The sequence below is a fragment of the Haliotis rufescens genome, unplaced genomic scaffold (assembly GCF_023055435.1).
Source record: "Haliotis rufescens isolate VD_foot unplaced genomic scaffold, xgHalRufe1.0.p SCAF_6, whole genome shotgun sequence".
NCBI classification, from domain to species: Eukaryota; Metazoa; Mollusca; class Gastropoda; order Lepetellida; family Haliotidae; genus Haliotis; species Haliotis rufescens.
In genome coordinates, this window is record NW_025964334.1 from 44,304,379 (window position 1) to 44,325,825 (window position 21,447).

At 43.7% G+C, this 21,447-nt stretch overlaps 1 protein-coding gene across 2 annotated transcripts in view; it reads left to right on the forward strand.

Moving 5' to 3' along the window:
* Positions 1-1,187: 1,187 nt before the first annotated feature.
* The window catches only part of LOC124120074 (soluble guanylate cyclase 88E-like), a 55,614-nt gene continuing 35,354 nt past the window's right edge, over positions 1,188-21,447 (forward strand). For both annotated transcript variants that reach the window (XM_048386430.1, XM_046482811.2), the window contains exon 1: positions 1,188-1,581. The gene's annotated coding sequence lies outside the window, so the exon portion shown is untranslated. The remainder of the gene's footprint in view (positions 1,582-21,447) is intronic.

A 21,447-nucleotide genomic window follows, 5' to 3' on the forward strand; every position in this document is an offset into this window, starting at 1 on the left:
TCAGGATTCTCCACTCATCTGCGTTTGGTGTGTACGAGCAGGATTCTCCACTCACCAGTGTTTTGTGTGTACGAGCAGGATCCTGCAATCAGCTGTGCTTTGTGTGTACGAGGAAGATCCTGCAGTCAGCTGTGTTTTGTGTGTACGAGCAGATTCCTCCACTCACCTGTGTATTGTGTGTACGAAGAGGATCCTGCAGCCAGCTGTGCTTTGTGTGCGGCGGTTACGGTCTCGCCGTCACCAACGATTATGTCGATGATGAAGAATCGCAGTTGACTTGCTGCATATGTTTGTTTAAATAAATAAATAAATAAATAAATAAATAAATAAATAAATGCGCTTTAGTCGATCTATGATGTATGCTCAAATACCATTTTTATCTCGGTCGATGGATGAGTGAGAACTCTATCCTCTTTCTCAGCTCCCTTGGGAGTTTACAACCCAAATGGCATGTGAGGCGCTGGAACGTTGACGTCAAATTACCATCTGAAGAGAGGCACATTTCAGACAAAGTCACTCGCTAAGGAGACACCACACGTGCTTCAGCATGGGGCAGAACCGACGCCCTAGAAACATATAGGGCCATTTGAACATGTAATATGTTGGGCCTATTTTAGATTTATGTTTTTAATAATGTTGTGAATAGGTTATGTCAACGTTGTTTTGTCAACGTTCTTGAACGTTTTTTCACTGAACTACCAACCATGGGCAAACATATAAACGAAACAATATTTCAGTGTATACAATTCCAGTTTATTAATTATATATTTAACTGTGTACACGGCAGTACCATATCACAACAAACAAATACATCTAGTGCCTTGCCAGTATAAGTGGAACTACGTCTGAATCACAAACATACTGTCATCCCTTGAAAAATCTAAAATCTGGTCAAAATTGACCTCCTGTCTAATGGACTGTGACAGGCACAGGCTTTGAACAGGAGAAAGCTCCACCGTGGTAGAGCTGGGGCATGCCTATTAGATTGCTTGAATTTTACCTACTGTGTTCGTTGTTCATACTGATATGAGTATATATTACAGTTAAAACGTATGATCAGTCATAAGGTATTATGATTGTCCGCATTGGTCACTGAACATGGATAAATTCGTAGAAGCACTGTTAAACGTCGTGAAAGTAGGACAGTCGTCAGTGCGGCGTATGGATATAGTATTTAGCACATGTGGCTTGTTGGCGGAGTAGCGACGTGCGGTTGGGTCAGGCAGCTGTGCCCTGGTCGTTGCGTGACTGATGTGGACGCTTGGGAGAGGGAACGGGATCTAACAACGATCAATGAGGAAGGGTATTGTCATTGCTGCAAACCCATGCGTTATCTCCTATGGATTGGTACAGCCACGTGACGTCAGAAGGAGGGCAAAGCCAGAACAAGCGGCATTTAAATCAGTAGTATGTGTGTTGATATACCGCTATGTGGTTGGTCGTAGCGAGTGGTTCCTGCGCGCAAGAGTAGCAGACGATCCTGTGAGTCGACGCCAGCTCTCTGTGGCAGCAGACTGGCAGTCTGTATCTATCACCTACTGAAGCTATCAACACGAGATAACACGACTACTTCAGCCATAGGTAAGTTCAACCACGTAACAGTATTACGGTTAACAGTTTCCTAAATATCAGGACAGCTGTGGCGTGTTGTGGTCAGTCTGAGTGATTCGGGTCAGTGTCTCGGGTCTGCACAGCTGTCCAGGACAGCGGTCAATTTACTTGAGTCTTCCCACTGCGCGGCTTGTGGTAAAGACGGACTAGATTCTCTCACGCAGTGGAAGTCGTGACCGACGACTAGTGGTGGTTAATTAAGCAGGATTGTGACAGCGTTTGAAGGATGTAAGTCCTCTTTCTAGAGACTGCTAGAGGCCTGTTGGAAAAACTTGAACAGCTGATCTGATCAGGCTGCGCCGCACTCTGCAATGTCAGGTAGGCAATTCCAAAAAAGCTTCAATACTCACTTACATCACCACACTTCCGTAAACAGAGGGTGTTAGTACATCTCAGTCTGCTTGTATGGGTTGTCAAACATAGCTTTCTACAGACGTTTGCCCAGCTCCTTGGAACTCTTCGGAGATTTTTGTAATGACACTTGACTAAACGTTATGCTTCACCAAGTGAAGTGTTTAAGTAGTTAACACGCATGTCAGATTTCAGAGTGTTGGTCTTTTCTCAGCTTTTCTCAGCTACAGCAAAGATCACGACGAACAAACGCTCGTAATATCACCCTAGCTCATTCCTCCCACTTCAGTCACTGAAACCGAAAGAGAAGGACGATCTGTTAATATTTCTTACTGTTTGACGCAGTTTGAATATTATTATTAAGGCATTTACCTTACAGTAGTTTAAGTCTTTCTTAAAACATTACCGTTATTCATACTATGGTGTAGCTACTACATTAACATAACATAAAAAATCATGAAATATACAGTTAGTTCTGTTACAGTTACACAGAAACTCTATTATAGACATGTATAAGTGTGGGATGTATTATGAAACTAGCAAAATACACCGATACCCTAAAAAAAATACTTTTGTTACACATGTGACGAAAAAATCGAAAGAAAAACTTTGATCTTGTTGATACGTTAATATGCATGTTCCATTAGTGTTGCATATCGGTAAAGGTAATAATGAGATAATAATGTGTTCCGCTATGTGTAGTTCCCCCGACTGTTCCATGTAGAAATGTCCCAGTTGTACGACATAACTGAGTGCAGAACCACATACCCTGAACCATGTACAACAGATATACCGCACAATCATATTCATAAACTTTAAGTAAGCTAGATGACATGTAACAACAAAATACAACGGCGATGTACGGGGACAACTGTACGTGTATATATTCCCTAATTGTGGAGAGGAGCTTTACAGCGAACGATAAAATAGAATAGCAATGCACGTAATGATATACGTAATCCGAGTTTCTGTAAGACAAATATGTACTCTGCGTCACGTCACTGTCTATGGTACTAATATGTACTCTGCGTCACGTCACTGTCTCTCGTCGTACCAATATGTACTCTGCGTCACGTCACTGTCTATGGTACCAATATGTACTCTGCGTCACGTCACTGTCTCTCGTCGTACCAATATGTACTCTGCGTCACGTCACTGTCTATGGTACCAATAAGTATTCTGCGTCACGTCACTGTCTCTCGTCGTACCAATATGTACTCTGCGTCACGTCACTGTCTATGGTACCAATAAGTACTCTGCGTCACGTCACTGTCTCTCGTCGTACCAATATGTACTCTGCGTCACGTCACTGTCTATGGTACCAATATGTACTCTGCGTCACGTCACTGTCTCGTCGTACCAATATGTACTCTGCGTCACGTCACTGTCTATGGTACCAATATGTACTCTGCGTCACGTCACTGTCTCGTCGTACCAAATTGTACTCTGCGTCACGTCACTGTCTTTTGTACCAATATGCACTCTGCGTCACGTGACTGTCTCTGGTCGTTCCAGTATGCACTCCGCGTCACGTCACTGTCTCTGGTCGTACAAATATGTACTCTGCGTCATGTCACTGTCTCAGGTCGTACAAATGTGTACTCTGCGTCACGTCACTGTCTATGGTCGTACAAATATATACACTGCGCCACGTGACTGTCTCTGGTCGTACAAATATGTACTCTGCGCCACGTGACTGTCTCTGGTCGTTCCAATATGCACTCCGCGTCACGTGACTGTCTCTGGTCGTACAAATATGTACTCTGCGTCATGTCACTGTCTCAGGTCGTACAAATGTGTACTCTGCGTCACGTCACTGTCTATGGTCGTACAAATATATACACTGCGCCACGTGACTGTCTCTGGTCGTACAAATATGTACTCTGCGCCACGTGACTGTCTCTGGTCGTTCCAATATGCACTCCGCGTCACGTGACTGTCTCTGGTCGTACAAGTATGTACTCTACGTCACGTCACTGTCTCAGGTCGTACGAATGTGTACACTGCGTCACGTCACTGTCTATGGTCGTACAAATATATACTCTGCGCCACGTCACTGTCTCTGGTCGTTCCAATATGCACGCTGCGTCACGTCACTGTCTCTGGTCGTACCAATATGTACTCTACGTCACGTCACTGTCTCTGGTCGTACCAATATGTACTCTGGGTCTCGTCTCAGTCTTTGGTCGTACTTATATGAACTCTGCTTCACGTCGCTGTCTCTGTGACATAGCCTCCACTAGAATTGAGATTATAGCTCCTCTCTGTGACATACCTTCCACTAGTACGGACATTATCACTCCTCTTTGTGACATAGCCTCCACTAGAATGGAGATTATATCACCTCTGTGACATAGCTTCCACTAGTATAGTGTTTATGTCTCCTCTCTGTGACGCCGCCACCACCATACCAGTATTGTTCTTTTATCTCCTATCTGTGATGCCTCTTTTGGTACAGAATCATTTTATCTCCTCATTGTCACGTCACCGCAATTAGTATCCCATCCCTGTGGCATAATATCTCCTCTCCTGGCCGCAGCCTCGACTACACCAGTTTTCAGTTTATATCTCCTGTCTGTGACGCCGCCACTACTACATTAGTATTGAGATAATATCTCCTTTCTGTGACGCCGCTACCACTACATTAGTATTGAGATAATGTCTCCTTTCTGTGACGCCGCCACTAGTGTAGTGTTATATGTCCTCTCTGTGACGCCGCCACTGGTGTAGTGTTATATCTCCTCTCTGTGACGCCGCCACTAGTGTAGTGTTATATCTCCTCTCTGTGACGCCGCCACTTAGTCTAGTGTAGTGCTAGATCTCCTCTCTGTGACGCCGCCACGCGTTTAGTGTTATATCTCCTCTCTGTGACGCCGCCACTAGTTTAGTGTTATATCTCCTATCTGTGACGCCGCCACTAGTGTAGTGTTATATCTCCTATCTGTGACGCCGCCACTAGTATAGACACCTTACACCTCCTTGTTGCCACGTCACCGACATTAAATAATGTTTGTATCTCCCGTCTGTGGCGCCACCTCTACTGTTGGGTATTATTATCCCACTCCCAACAAAGTTGGCGGGGGATATAGAAACAGGCTCCGTCCGTCCGTCACGTTTCGTTTCCGGAGCATAACTCATAAACCGTTCAATATTTTTTCATCAAACTTTGCAGGTCTGTCAGGTACATGCTGAACTGGTGCCTTTTGCTATTTAGAAATTTTAGGATTTTTTATTTTTTACGTTTCCATGGCAACAAGATGGACTTATGTTCCAAACTTTTCTTTTTTTTACAATTTCCATGACAAGTTCCACCTCGGTTAAAAAAGGTTAGGGTTTGTTTAGATTTAATTATGTCAAAAATTCTGCAACAGGGGCGGGGGATATAGCCACGTAAGTGGCAAACTCTTTTTTAGATTCACTCGTTGTTATCTTCGCGTTTTGCTTCATCTGTTTAATGACTGGAATGTAAATACCACAATAACATATTACTGGTGACTGTTCTTTGTTCAAGTTACTTCATGACACTACAGTTCATTAAATGTCTGGTTCGCTATAAGTATGAAGGACAACACATGTTGATCTCAGGACTAGCATCAATTAGCAGAGAACTACGAGCGTCGTCGCCCACGTTAAGTAGTGTGTATAACTTGATATGATTTAAGGTCTAGAATGGCGCCTACTGCAGTTTTGAGGTAGGGTAAATGGATTCACGTGAGTGTTATTACAAACATCTTCAGATTCAGTATTAGACATGGAGTCGGCCTACATGTTGCGATCTCAGTTACCTTCTCTGTAGATAACAGTATATATGTATATGATTTTATATTACACGAACAGTCTTATTTAGACATTCCTGTTGGAGAATTCCTGTTGGTGTCATGTGTGTGCAGAAGGTAATTTCTTCAACTTGCAAAAGGAAACACGTTTATCACTGCATGCAGAGTGCCCAGCGGTCAACAGTTAGTAAAACCCTATTGATGAGTAATGGCGGCGGTTTAAAACAGTATTGTCTTTGGAAACATTGAACAGAGGACTGAGAACTAGAAGATAACGCCGCATCAATAACCCGCGAGGTTGGGAGATCAACTCGCTCAGCAGAGGTTCTAATGAACACGACTAACACGCACGGTACATAATACCTCAGTGAATAAACAAGAGTTCATTAATGTTTGCAGTCAAAGATTTAATGTTTCTGATCAATTACAGATATGCAGACGTACATGTAGGAGGAGCATTTATATCGGACATGACCTAAAATGATGTCATTCACACAAGATACAATAAATGTTGTCAGAGAGGGCATTCACACAGGAGACACTATATGTTACCAGAGAGGGAATTCACACAAGATACACTATATGTTACCAGGGAGGGCATTCACACAGAAGACACTATATGTTACCAGAGAGGGCATTCACACAAGATACACTATTTGTTGTCAGAAAGGGCATTCACACAGGAGACACTATATGTTACCAGAGAGGGCATTCACACAAGATACACTATTTGTTGTCAGAGAGAGCATTCACACAGGATACACTATATGTTACCAGAGAGGGCATTCACACAGGAGACACTATCTGTTACCAGAGAGCGAATTCACACAAGATACACTATATGTTACCAGAGACGGGGCATACACACAGGATACACTATTTGTTGTCAGAGAGGGCATTCACACAGGAGACACTATATGTTACCAGAGAGGGCATTCACACAAGATACACTATATGTTACCAGGGAGGGCATTCACACAGGAGACACTATATGTTACCAGAGAGGGCATTCACACAGGAGACACTATATGTTACCAGAGAGGGCATTCAAACAGGATACACTATATGTTACCAGAGACGGGGCATACACACAGGATACACTATTTGTTGTCAGAGAGGGCATTCACACAGGAGACACTATATGTTACCAGAGAGGGCATTCACACAAGATACACTATTTGTTGTCAGAAAGAGCATTCACACAAGATACACTATCTGTTACCAGATAGGGCATTCACACAGGAGATACTATATGTTACCAGAGAGGGCATTCACACAGGAGACACTATCTGTTACCAGAGAGGGCATTCACACAAGATACACTATATGTTACCAGAGAGGGAATTCACACAAGATACACTATAAGTTACCAGGGAGGGCATTCACACAGGAGACACTATATGTTACCAGAGAGGGCATTCACACAAGATACACTATTTGTTACCAGAGAGGGCATTCACACAAGATACACTATTTGTTACCAGAGAGCGGATTCATTCAAGATACACTATCTGTTACCAGAGAGGGCATTCACACAAGATACACTATATGTTACCAGAGAACGGATTCATTCAAGATACACTATATGTTACCAGAGAGGACATTCACACAAGATACACTATATGTTACCAGGGACGGGGCATACACACAGGATACACTATATGTTTACACAGGAGACACTATATGTTACCAGAGAGGGTATTCATATAAGATACACTATATGTTACCAGGGAGGGCATTCACACAAGATACACTATATGTTACCAGAGAACGGATTCATTCAAGATACACTATATGTTACCAGAGAGCGGATTCATTCAAGATACACTATATGTTACCAGAGACGGGGCATACACACATGATACACAATCTGTTACCAGAGAGGGCATTCACACAGGAGATACTATCTGTTACCAGAGAGGGCATTCACACAGGAGACACTACATGTTACCAGAGAGGGCATTCACACAGGAGACACTATATGTTACCAGAGAGGGCATTCACACAGGAGACACTATATGTTACCAGAGACGGGGCATACACACAGGATACACAATCTGTTACCAGAGAGGGCATTCACACAGGAGATACTATATGTTACCAGAGACGGGGCATTCACACAAGATACACTACATGTTACCAGAGAGGGCATTCACACAGGAGACACTATATGTTACCAGAGACGGGGCATACACCCAGGACACACTGTGTGTTACCAGAGACGGCATTCACACAGGAGACACTATATGTTACCAGAGAGGGCATTCACACAAGATCCGCTACATATTACCAGAGAGCGCATTCACACAGGAGACACTATATGTTACCAGAGAGGGCATTCATTCAAGATACACTATTTGTTACCAGAGAGGGCATTCACACAAGATACACTATTTGTTACCAGAGAGCGGATTCATTCAAGATACACTATATGTTACCAGAGAGGGCATTCACACAAGATACAATATTTGTTGTCAGAGAGGGCATTAACACAGGAGACACTATATGTTACCAGAGAGGGCATTCACACAGGATACACTATATGTTACCAGAGACGGGGCATACCCACAGGATACACTATTTGTTGTCAGAGAGGGCATTCACACAGGAGACACTATATCTTACCAGAGAGGGCATTCACACAAGATACACTATATGTTACAAGAGAGGGAATTCACACAAGATACACTATATGTTACCAGAGAGGGAATTTACACAAGATACCCTATATGTTACGAGGAGGGCATTCTCACGAGATACACTATATGTCACAGGTGTAGCATTCGCCCAAGACAGTATATGTCAAGGTGTAGGCAATCACACAAGATACAGTACATGCCACAAATGAAGGCATTCACATAAGACAGCATATGTCACAAGTATAGGCAATCTTGCAAGATACAGTACATGTCACAGGTGAAGGCATTCACACAAGATACAGTACATGTCACAGGTGTAGGCAACCACACAAGATACAGTACATGTCACAGGTGTAGGCAACCACACAATATACAGTACATGTCACAGGTGTAGGCAACCACACAAGATACAGTACATGTCACAGGTGTAGGCAACCACACAAGATACAGTACATGTCACAGTTGTAGGCAACCACACAAGATACAGTACATGTCACAGGTGTAGGCAACCACACAAGATACAGTACATGTCACAGTTGTAGGCAACCACACAAGATACAGTACATGTCACAGGTGTAGGCAACCACACAAGATACAGTACATGTCACAGTTGTAGGCAACCACACAAGATACAGTACATGTCACAGGTGTAGACATTCACACAAGATACAGTACATGTCACAGGTGTAGGCAACCACATAAGGTTGGTTGGTTGGTTTGTTGTTTAACGCCGCACTCAGCAATATTCCAGCTATATGACGGTGGTCTGTAAATAATCGAGTCTGGACCAGAGAATCCAGTGTTTAATATCATGAGCATCGATCCACGCAATTGGGATCGATGACAGGCATCAACCAAGTCAGCGAGCCTGACCACCCGTCCCGTTTTACGACAGGCATAGTCACCTTTTACGGCAAGCATGGGTTGCTGAAGACCTATTCTACCCCGGAATGCAATCACACAAGATACAGTACAATATCACAAGTGTAGGCATTCACACAAGATAGTATATGTCCCAAGTGTAGGCATTCACACAAGATACAGTACATGTCACAAGTGTAGGCATTCACACAAGACAGTATATGTCACAGGTGTAGACATTCACACAAGATACGGTACATGTCCCAAGTGTAGGCATTCACACAAGACAGTATATGTCCCAAGTGTAGGCATTCACACGAGACAGTATATGTCACAGGTGTAGGTATTCATACAAGACAGTATATGCCACAGGTGTAGAAATTCACACAAGATACGGTAGATATCACAAGTGTAGACATTCACACAAGATACAGTACATGCCAAGGTGTAGGCATTCACACAAGATACAGTACATGTCCCAAGTGTAGGCATTCACACAAGGCAGCATATGTCACAGGTGTAGGCAATCACACAGGATACAGTACATGTCACAGGTGTAGACAATCACACAAGATACAGTACATGTCACAGGTGTAGACATTCACACACGATACAGTACATGCCACAAGTGTAGGCATTCATACAAGGCAGCATATGTCACAGGTGTAGGCAATAACACAAGATACAGTACATGTCACAGGTGTAGACATTCACACACGATACAGTACATGTTACAGTTGTAGGCATTCACACAAGGCAGCATATGTCACAGGTGTAGGCAATCACACAAGATACAGTACATGTCACAGGTGTAGGCAATCACACAAGATACAGTACATGTCACAGGTGTAGACATTCACACAAGATACAGTACATGTTCCAAGTGTAGGCAATCACACAAGATACAGTACATGTCACAGGTGTAGACATTCACACAAGATACGGTACATGTCATAAGTGTAGGCATTCACACAAGACAGTATATGTCCCAAGTGTAGGCATTCACACAAGGCAGCATATGTCACAGGTGTAGGCAATCACACAAGATACAGTACATGTCACAGGTGTAGACATTCACACATGATACAGTACATGTCCCAAGTGTAGGCATTCACACAAGGCAGCATATGTCACAGGTGTAGGCAATCACACAAGATACAGTACATGTCACAGGTGTAGACATTCACACACGATACAGTACATGTCTCAAGTGTAGGCATTCACACAAGGCAGCATATGTCACAGGTGTAGGCATTCACACAAGATACGGTACATGTCACAGGTGTAGACATTCACACACGATACAGTACATGCCACAAGTGTAGGCATTCCCACAAGGCAGCATATGTCACAGGTGTAGGCAATCACACAAGATACAGTACATGTCACAGGTGTAGACATTCACACACGATACAGTACATGTCCCAAGTGTAGGCATTCACACAAGGCAGCATATGTCACAGGTGTAGGCAATCACACAAGATACAGTACATGTCACAGGTGTAGACATTCACACACGATACAGTACATGTCTCAAGTGTAGGCATTCACACAAGGCAGCATATGTCACAGGTGTAGGCAATCACACAAGATACAGTACATGTCACAGGTGTAGGCAATCACACAAGATACAGTACATGTCGCAGGTGTAGACATTCACACACGATACAGTACATGTCCCAAATGTAGGCATTCACACAAGGCAGCATATGTCACAGGTGTATGCAATCACACACGATACAGTACATGTCACAGGTGTAGGCAATCACACAAGATACAGTACATGTCACAGGTGTAGACATTCACACAAGATACGGTACATGTCACAAGTGTAGGCATTCACACAAGACAGTATATGTCCCAAGTGTAGGCATTCACACAAGGCAGCATATGTCACAGGTGTAGGCAATCACACAAGATACAGTACATGTCACAGGTGTAGACATTCACACACGATACAGTACATGTCCCAAGTGTAGGCATTCACACAAGGCAGCATATGTCACAGGTGTAGGCAATCACACAAGATACAGTACATGTCACAGGTGTAGGCATTCACACAAGATACGGTACATGTCACAAGTGTAGGCATTCACACAAGACAGTATATGTCCCAAGTGTAGGCATTCACACAAGGCAGCATATGTCACAGGTGTAGGCAATCACACAAGATACAGTACATGTCACAGGTGTAGACATTCACACACGATACAGTACATGTTCCAAGTGTAGGCAATCACACAAGATACAGTACATGTCACAGGTGTAGACATTCACACAAGATACGGTACATGTCATAAGTGTAGGCATTCACACAAGACAGTATATGTCCCAAGTGTAGGCATTCACACAAGGCAGCATATGTCACAGGTGTAGGCAATCACACAAGATACAGTACATGTCACAGGTGTAGACATTCACACATGATACAGTACATGTCCCAAGTGTAGGCATTCACACAAGGCAGCATATGTCACAGGTGTAGGCAATCACACAAGATACAGTACATGTCACAGGTGTAGACATTCACACACGATACAGTACATGTCTCAAGTGTAGGCATTCACACAAGGCAGCATATGTCACAGGTGTGGGCATTCACACAAGATACGGTACATGTCACAGGTGTAGACATTCACACACGATACAGTACATGCCACAAGTGTAGGCATTCACACAAGGCAGCATATGTCACAGGTGTAGGCAATCACACAAGATACAGTACATGTCACAGGTGTAGACATTCACACACGATACAGTACATGTCCCAAGTGTAGGCATTCACACAAGGCAGCATATGTCACAGGTGTAGGCAATCACACAAGATACAGTACATGTCACAGGTGTAGACATTCACACACGATACATTACATGTCTCAAGTGTAGGCATTCACACAAGGCAGCATATGTCACAGGTGTAGGCAATCACACAAGATACAGTACATGTCACAGGTGTAGGCAATCACACAAGATACAGTACATGTCGCAGGTGTAGACATTCACACACGATACAGTACATGTCCCAAATGTAGGCATTCACACAAGGCAGCATATGTCACAGGTGTAGGCAATCACACAAGATACAGTACATGTCACAGGTGTAGACATTCACACACGATACAGTACATGCCACAAGTGTAGGCATTCACACAAGGCAGCATATGTCACAGGTGTAGGCAATCACACAAGATACAGTACATGTCACAGGTGTAGACATTCACACACGATACAGTACATGTCTCAAGTGTAGGCATTCACACAAGGCAGCATATGTCACAGGTGTAGGCATTCACACAAGATACGGTACATGTCACAGGTGTAGACATTCACACACGATACAGTACATGCCACAAGTGTAGGCATTCCCACAAGGCAGCATATGTCACAGGTGTAGGCAATCACACAAGATACAGTACATGTCACAGGTGTAGACATTCACACACGATACAGTACATGTCCCAAGTGTAGGCATTCACACAAGGCAGCATATGTCACAGGTGTAGGCAATCACACAAGATACAGTACATGTCACAGGTGTAGACATTCACACACGATACAGTACATGTCTCAAGTGTAGGCATTCACACAAGGCAGCATATGTCACAGGTGTAGGCAATCACACAAGATACAGTACATGTCACAGGTGTAGGCAATCACACAAGATACAGTACATGTCGCAGGTGTAGACATTCACACACGATACAGTACATGTCCCAAATGTAGGCATTCACACAAGGCAGCATATGTCACAGGTGTATGCAATCACACACGATACAGTACATGTCACAGGTGTAGGCAATCACACAAGATACAGTACATGTCACAGGTGTAGACATTCACACAAGATACGGTACATGTCACAAGTGTAGGCATTCACACAAGACAGTATATGTCCCAAGTGTAGGCATTCACACAAGGCAGCATATGTCACAGGTGTAGGCAATCACACAAGATACAGTACATGTCACAGGTGTAGACATTCACACACGATACAGTACATGTCCCAAGTGTAGGCATTCACACAAGGCAGCATATGTCACAGGTGTAGGCAATCACACAAGATACAGTACATGTCACAGGTGTAGGCATTCACACAAGATACGGTACATGTCACAAGTGTAGGCATTCACACAAGACAGTATATGTCCCAAGTGTAGGCATTCACACAAGGCAGCATATGTCACAGGTGTAGGCAATCACACAAGATACAGTACATGTCACAGGTGTAGACATTCACACACGATACAGTACATGTTCCAAGTGTAGGCAATCACACAAGATACAGTACATGTCACAGGTGTAGACATTCACACAAGATACGGTACATGTCATAAGTGTAGGCATTCACACAAGACAGTATATGTCCCAAGTGTAGGCATTCACACAAGGCAGCATATGTCACAGGTGTAGGCAATCACACAAGATACAGTACATGTCACAGGTGTAGACATTCACACATGATACAGTACATGTCCCAAGTGTAGGCATTCACACAAGGCAGCATATGTCACAGGTGTAGGCAATCACACAAGATACAGTACATGTCACAGGTGTAGACATTCACACACGATACAGTACATGTCTCAAGTGTAGGCATTCACACAAGGCAGCATATGTCACAGGTGTGGGCATTCACACAAGATACGGTACATGTCACAGGTGTAGACATTCACACACGATACAGTACATGCCACAAGTGTAGGCATTCACACAAGGCAGCATATGTCACAGGTGTAGGCAATCACACAAGATACAGTACATGTCACAGGTGTAGACATTCACACACGATACAGTACATGTCCCAAGTGTAGGCATTCACACAAGGCAGCATATGTCACAGGTGTAGGCAATCACACAAGATACAGTACATGTCACAGGTGTAGACATTCACACACGATACATTACATGTCTCAAGTGTAGGCATTCACACAAGGCAGCATATGTCACAGGTGTAGGCAATCACACAAGATACAGTACATGTCACAGGTGTAGGCAATCACACAAGATACAGTACATGTCGCAGGTGTAGACATTCACACACGATACAGTACATGTCCCAAATGTAGGCATTCACACAAGGCAGCATATGTCACAGGTGTATGCAATCACACACGATACAGTACATGTCACAGGTGTAGGCAATCACACAAGATACAGTACATGTCACAGGTGTAGACATTCACACAAGATACGGTACATGTCACAAGTGTAGGCATTCACACAAGACAGTATATGTCCCAAGTGTAGGCATTCACACAAGGCAGCATATGTCACAGGTGTAGGCAATCACACAAGATACAGTACATGTCACAGGTGTAGACATTCACACACGATACAGTACATGTTCCAAGTGTAGGCAATCACACAAGATACAGTACATGTCACAGGTGTAGACATTCACACAAGATACGGTACATGTCATAAGTGTAGGCATTCACACAAGACAGTATATGTCCCAAGTGTAGGCATTCACACAAGGCAGCATATGTCACAGGTGTAGGCAATCACACAAGATACAGTACATGTCACAGGTGTAGACATTCACACACGATACAGTACATGTCCCAAGTGTAGGCATTCACACAAGGCAGCATATGTCACAGGTGTAGGCAATCACACAAGATACAGTACATGTCACAGGTGTAGACATTCACACACGATACAGTACATGTCTCAAGTGTAGGCATTCACACAAGGCAGCATATGTCACAGGTGTAGGCATTCACACAAGATACGGTACATGTCACAGGTGTAGACATTCACACACGATACAGTACATGCCACAAGTGTAGGCATTCACACAAGGCAGCATATGTCACAGGTGTAGGCAATCACACAAGATACAGTACATGTCACAGGTGTAGACATTCACACACGATACAGTACATGTCCCAAGTGTAGGCATTCACACAAGGCAGCATATGTCACAGGTGTAGGCAATCACACAAGATACAGTACATGTCACAGGTGTAGACATTCACACACGATACAGTACATGTCTCAAGTGTAGGCATTCACACAAGGCAGCATATGTCACAGGTGTAGGCAATCACACAAGATACAGTACATGTCACAGGTGTAGGCAATCACACAAGATACAGTACATGTCGCAGGTGTAGACATTCACACACGATACAGTACATGTCCCAAATGTAGGCATTCACACAAGGCAGCATATGTCACAGGTGTATGCAATCACACACGATACAGTACATGTCACAGGTGTAGGCAATCACACAAGATACAGTACATGTCACAGGTGTAGACATTCACACAAGATACGGTACATGTCACAAGTGTAGGCATTCACACAAGACAGTATATGTCCCAAGTGTAGGCATTCACACAAGGCAGCATATGTCACAGGTGTAGGCAATCACACAAGATACAGTACATGTCACAGGTGTAGACATTCACACACGATAAAGTACATGTCCCAAGTGTAGGCATTCACACAAGGCAGCATATGTCACAGGTGTAGGCAATCACACAAGATACAGTACATGTCACAGGTGTAGGCATTCACACAAGATACGGTACATGTCACAAGTGTAGGCATTCACACAAGACAGTATATGTCCCAAGTGTAGGCATTCACACAAGGCAGCATATGTCACAGGTGTAGGCAATCACACAAGATACAGTACATGTCACAGGTGTAGACATTCACACACGATACAGTACATGTCCCAAGTGTAGGCATTCACACAAGGCAGCATATGTCACAGGTGTAGGCAATCACACAAGATACAGTACATGTCACAGGTGTAGACATTCACACAAGATACAGTACATGTCTCAAGTGTAGGCATTCACACAAGGCAGCATATGTCACAGGTGTAGACATTCACACACGATACAGTACATGCCACAAGTGTAGGCATTCACACAAGGCAGCATATGTCACAGGTGTAGGCAATCACACAAGATACAGTACATGTCACAGGTGTAGACATTCACACACGATACAGTACATGTCCCAAGTGTAGGCATTAACACAAGGCAGCATATGTCACAGGTGTAGGCAATCACACAAGATACAGTACATGTCACAGGTGTAGGCAATCACACAAGATACAGTACATGTCACAGGTGTAGACATTCACACAAGATACGGTACATGTCGCAAGTGTAGGTATTCGAGCAAGACAGTATATGTCACAGGTGTAGGCATTCACATAAGATACGGTACATGTCACAAGTGTAGGCATTCACACAAGCCAGTAAATGTCCCAAGTGTAGGCATTCACACAAGGCAGCATATGTCACAGGTGTAGGCAATCACACAAGATACAGTACATGTCACAGGTGTAGACATTCACACAAGATACGGTAAATGTCACAAGTGTAGGCATTCACACAAGACAGTATATGTCCCAAGTGTAGGCATTCACACAAGGCAGCATATGTCACAGGTGTAGGCAATCACACAAGATACAGTACATGTCACAGGTGTAGACATTCACACAAGATACGGTACATGTCACAAGTGTAGGCATTCACACAAGACAGTATATGTCCCAAGTGTAGGCATTCACACAAGGCAGCATATGTCACAGGTGTAGGTAATCACACAAGATACAGTACATGTGACAGGTGTAGACAATCACACAAGATCGCATATGTCGCATGTGTAGGCATTCACACAAGACAGAATATGTCAAGGTGTAGGCAATCACACAATACAATATATGTCACAGGTGTAGACATTCACACAAGATACGGTAGATGTCACAACTGTAGGCAATCACACAAGATACAGTACATGTTACAGGTGAAGGCATTCACACAAGACAGCATATGTCACAGGTGTAGGCAATCACAGAAGATACAGTACGTGTCACTGATGTAGACAATCACTCAAGATACAGTACATGTCACAGGTGTAGGGAATCACACAAGATACAGTACATGTCACAGGTGTAGGGAATCACACAAGATACGGTACATGTCACAGGTGTAGGCATTCACACAAGATACAGTACATGTCACAGGTGTAGGCAATCACACAAGATACAGTACATGTTACAGGTGAAGGCATTCACACACGACACAGTTCATGTTACAGGTGAAGGCATTCACACACGACACAGTGCATGTCACAGGTGTAGGCATTCACACACGACACAGTGCATGTTACAGGTGAAGGCATTCACACACGACACAGTGCATGTCGCAGGTGTAGACAATCACACACGACACAGTACATGTCACAGGTGTAGACATTCACACAAGATACAGTACATGTCGCAGGTGTAGGCAATCACACAAGATACAGTACATGTCACAGGTGTAGGCAATCACACAAGATACGGTACATGTCACAGGTGTAGGCATTCACACAAGATACAGTACATGTCACAGGTGTAGGCAATCACACAAGATACAGTACATGTTACAGGTGAAGGCATTCACACACGACACAGTGCATGTCGCAGGTGTAGACAATCACACAAGATACAGTACATGTCACAGGTGTAGGCAATCACACAAGATACGGTACATGTCACAGGTGTAGGCATTCACAGAAGATACAGTACATGTCACAGGTGTAGGCAATCACACAAGATACAGTACATGTTACAGTTGAAGGCATTCACACACGACACAGTGCATGTCGCAGGTGTAGACAATCACACACGACACAGTACATGTCGCAGGTCTTAGGCATTCACACTAGATACAGCACATGTCACAAGTGTAGCCATTCACACAAGACAGTATATGTTAGTCATAACATACAACAATCTATTCACAACAATATAAGAAAGAGAAATCTGAAATAGACCCAAAATAGGCAGTAGATATATGGTTTATTGTTTGTAGTTATATGGTACTGCCGTGTACACAAGGGATGACAGTGTGTTTGTGATTCAGACGTAGTTCCACTTATACTGGCAAGGCACTAGATGTATTTGTTTGTTGTGATATGGTACTGCCGTGTACACAGTTAAATATATAATTAATAAACTGGAATTGTATACACTGAAATATTGTTTCGTTTATATGTTTGCCCATGGTTGGTAGTTCAGTGAAAAAAACGTTCAAGAACGTTGACAAAACAACGTTGACATAACCTATTCACAACATTATTACAAAGATAAATCTAAAATAGGCCCAACATATTACATGTTCAAATGGCCCTATATGTTTCTAGGGCGTCGGTTCTGCCCCATACTGAAGCACGTGTGGTGTCTCCTTAGCGAGTGACTTTGTCTGAAATGTGCCTCTCTTCAGATGGTAATTTGACGTCAACGTTCCAGCGCCTCACATGCCATTTTGGTTGTAAACTCCCAAGGGAGCTGAGAAAGAGGATAGAGTAGAGGTTGGTAGTTCAGTCGATCTATGAGTAAAGAAACAAGAACGTTGACAAAACAACGTTGACATAACCTATTCACAACAATATCACAAAGATAAATATAAAATAGACCCAACATAATACATGTACATGTTCAAATAACCTCATGGACTCAGATAAATCTGGGGCGTCGGTCCTGCCCCACACTGAAGCACATGTTGTGTCTACTTAGGCAAGGGACCTTGTTTGAAATATGCCTCCCTTCACTCAGCAGTGAATGGGTACCAGTAGTGTGAGATGGTATTATTAGGGCTCCAAGCCGAAAGGCTGGAAGCCCTATTGTAATCGGCCGATTTATTATTTATTATTATTCCGCCGATTTTTGTACCAGAGCTAGCAAAGTAACCAGCAGCTCGATTGCGTTCAAATTGTCTATGTGTAAGTAGACAATGGAGTTCTAGATACCACTAAAATCCCAAGGCCGTAGGCCCAACCACACAGGGGAGATAACCTAAAAACAAATAATTTTTGAAGGTATAATTTGCCCTGTTGCTCCGCAACCGCAAGTCCGATTACTTCCAAACGTTGCATGTGTCTTCTTCTTCAGGTGCTTGACAATTTATGTTCGGTCGTCAGTGGTCATTAATCACTTGGTTTGGCAGTAATATTGGATTCAAGGATTTTACAGTGTCTTTTTGGTACCTGTCAAATATATATTCCTCTGAATTCATTGCATGAAATGCTGCCAAACTTTCGGAGAATTGTCTGCACACACAACACAACAAACTCGAAAAGCCGTTGTTTATATCAGTTTTAGTTGCGGCCATGTTGGATTTTGATTTTGATTTTGTTTCACCGAAATTTTACTTGAAAGACCATATCTTGTAAGGTTCTCCACAGAAACTATTGCAAGTTTACATGAAGTTAGTGCGCCATATGCACCTCATTTTTTGTTTTGCATGCTAAAAGTAACACCGCTTGGTGGTAATATTTTATTAATATTTGGGACACCCCTGGAACACGCCAATTTCGTAGCGGCGATGTCCTGCGAAATGTGACTATCTTCTGACGGAGTTGGTACAAGCAAACCCTTTGAGGATTCGAACATGTTCGAGGTCGGAAATGGGTTAAGAACAGACTTAGACCCCCCCGGCACACGACAGCGGCGATACCCTGCAAGTGGTGCCTACATTTGACGGATTTGGTACAAGGAAACCCTTTGAGGATTCGGACATGGACGTTTGTGCGCAGTGTTACTTGGAGCCTGCCATTGCTGCTTGCAGCTTTAATTATCATTGTTATCATTATTTACAGATTAAAATAAAAATTACAGAAAAGAGGGTTTGGGTGATCCTGGCACAGGCAGGCTGGTTAGGCTCATCATCAGCTCAGGGCCCTTGTCAGACACACAGCCCAGACAGCGAATGGGACTTCTCCCAGAAAGCGCTGCCTAGTCAAACCCACCTAGAACTTTTCGGAGAATGTGAAGACTCCCCAACACTGCGGCCTTCTGCATTACCCATTTTGTCCGAAGGGCTGTATTCCTGGTAGCAAACCCGGGTACCCTCCCAATGTCAGTCAGCAGATTGGGAGGTACCAAACCTAAGGCACCGAGAACAATGGGGAGTCGGACAACTTGATACTTGGGATGCAAACATAACTTTTCGAAAGCGAGGTCCGCATATTTGCCATGTTGTTCCTCAATCTTGTCAATCACATTAGTGTCAAAAGGAAGAGGAAATTCAATGATATAAAAGATTGGGTTTGTTTGCCTGGATACGTCTGAGGCTGTATGAGGGCCTATTCCAAAGAATTTTGTATTTATCATTTTCCATGACGCCCTCTACATATTCCGGGTCGTACCATGGATGGACCTCTGGGTCAAAAAGTCAGGCGTGAAGTTTCAGGACGACAGCAGCCAGGTTAATTTTTGCAAGTTGAAAAAGGCCGATCTGGCACGAGAAATGGTAAACATGTGACACGACACACAGCTCGAACAAGAGGCGAATGTTCCCGGTGCGACCGGCCCTAGCCGACAACGTCACTTGCCGTGTAATCCGTTCGCTCCTGTCGACGATTTGGGCCGGACTCCCTAACTGACCACGTCGGTCAGGTTTTGTAAGTAGAGGTGTCCCGAAACGTGGCGCATGTACACACGTGCGGACACGCGAAGATCCAGGTTTGAATTCGTCTTCAGCAACCCATGCTTGTCGTAAGAGGCGACTAACGGGATCGGGTGGTCAGGCTCGCTGACTTGGTTGAAGCATGTGATCGTATCCCAATTGCGTGGATCGATGATCATGTTGTCAATCACCGGATTGTCTGGTCCAGACATGACTAGTTACAGACCGCTGTCATATAGCTCGAATATTGCTGAGTGCGGCGTTAAACAACAAACAAACAAACACAACACATCTGTAAGTACGGCGACGCGAGGAGGTGTTAATTGACATTTATAGATAACGTTGGGTATTAAGAGGTGGACCTACCGGGTGTCGGACCGAGACGTCAGAAACGGCTAGGGACATCGAATGTTTAGAATCACCGAGTACACAGACCATGTATCAGGGTTAACACGTCTCGAGTAAATGAGCTGAAACATACAGATGTACGAGGGGTGTTCATTAAAGATTTCCCCTGACCCACTTCCGATGGACCTAGTGGAATGAAACTTGGCATAGGTATTAGTCTTTCTCCACATAGGAACCACCAAGAGTTACACACTTCTCCCATCGTTTTATGCAACTATGGAGACCTCGCTTGTAAAAGCCCTCATTTTGCGTCTCAAACCAGGACTTGACTTCAGAAATCAGTGTTTCATCATCTGTGAAACGTTTTCCCTTCAAAAATGACTTCATGGTTGGAAAGAGGTGGAAGTCAGTTGGTGCAAGGTCAGGAGAGTAAGGAGAGC